This window comes from Octopus bimaculoides, chromosome 14 (genome assembly GCF_001194135.2).
Source record: "Octopus bimaculoides isolate UCB-OBI-ISO-001 chromosome 14, ASM119413v2, whole genome shotgun sequence".
Classification (NCBI taxonomy): Eukaryota; Metazoa; Mollusca; class Cephalopoda; order Octopoda; family Octopodidae; genus Octopus; species Octopus bimaculoides.
The window spans coordinates 6,132,576-6,134,078 of record NC_068994.1 but is presented as its reverse complement, the minus strand read 5'-3'; the positions used below and the strand labels follow the sequence as shown (position 1 = coordinate 6,134,078).

Here is a 1,503-nt window from a genome sequence, read left to right as displayed (position 1 = left end):
TATATATATATATATATATATATATATATATATATATATATGTGTGTATATATTTACAGGAAAAAGGAAAATTTGTAAATGTCTATGACAAAAATTCGTAACGCTTCTGAAGAAGTTAAAATCCATTTCTGAAGAGAAGAAATATAGAGAAAAAAGAAAAAATTGAGACAGAAAAATGACATCAAAACAAAAAAATCGAACAGATTGTTTGTCAAACACAGATTTGTAGGAAAATTTCATTGACAGAAAAAAAAAAACAAGAGAGAGAAACGAAAACATAATAATAATAATAATAATTAAGCAGAAGAAGACGAAAACGGAATGAAGTGACTGGGATTATTAAAAACAAGACGAGCAGACGAAAAAAAACGGTAAAGGAAAAAATATATATTAGGGATCTAGGGAGTAGAATGAATGAGTGTCTGGATGTAAGTGTGTTTAGAAATAATAAGTAAACCTTATATATATATATATATATATATAATAGGGAATTAATTTTATGATAATTATTAATAAGTGAAACATAAGTGTGTGGATGTGTATGTTTGTTTTCTTTTTGAACAAACCCAACCTTGTGTTGTTCTAGGTTAACTTGGCTGGATGTTGTTCACATAACCCATTTACTGGTGTCTATTTTCTTTTTCATTTCTTCATTATATATATTATATTATATTGAGTGGTGACAAGCTACTTCTATTGCTTTGCCATTCAAGCACCTTTCCATTTATGTATATATATTACTAACCCCCCCCCCAAGTGGAAAAAATAAAACAGAGAACATCAACAGCAAACTGCACAACAATGTTTAATGAAAACCGGATGATGTTTTCCTTCTCTTCATTGTTATTACTCTATACAGCATTTGCTGGTCTTTTTATCACATATATCTCATTCACTACGTGACTGTAGTGGCCTTCGGCCACATTTTCACACACCCGTCTTCTGCAAACTGATATTAAATTACAGAAAGGAAATAAGAAAGAACCAGCTTCAAAAGCTAAAACGAAAGGTTTGTTCTGATCTATTTATTATTATTATTACTATTATTATTATTATTATTATTGTATTCAGTGGTCGAATCTTCTGGGGTGTCGATAAAATAAACCACAACGCAGGTACTTAATATATCTGGAGATAATTGACTGTTAGCCTTCAAAAAAAAAACCCACCGAAATTCGTGGCCTTATGTCGAAGTGGAGAATTTATTATTGTAAAATATTTTTTGTTGTGACGTTTGATGTCCTTCAGGCTGATAAACAAATACAAATTGATGTTGATCGAACATGGTAACATACACGAACGAACATTAAGGCGATTTAACAGGAAAACGTGAACACTAGACAACTCCTTGCAGGATTACGTTTATTTCCTTCCTCTAAGTTCTGTATGTGTGTGTGTGTATATATATATATATATATATATAGCTAATTATTACAAATTAGCTGCTATTTCTGAACTTCGGTATATGGTGAAGCAAATGCTTGCTGATCTCTTAATTATGTT

General features: G+C 30.1%; 1 protein-coding gene across 1 annotated transcript in view; it reads left to right on the top strand.

Annotated features, from left to right (window-relative positions):
• Window positions 1-6: 6 nt before the first annotated feature.
• Window positions 7-1,503, top strand: part of LOC106883334 (huntingtin) — a 71,542-nt gene continuing 70,045 nt past the window's right edge. The window contains exon 1 of the mRNA XM_052973011.1: window positions 7-371. The gene's annotated coding sequence lies outside the window, so the exon portion shown is untranslated. The remainder of the gene's footprint in view (window positions 372-1,503) is intronic.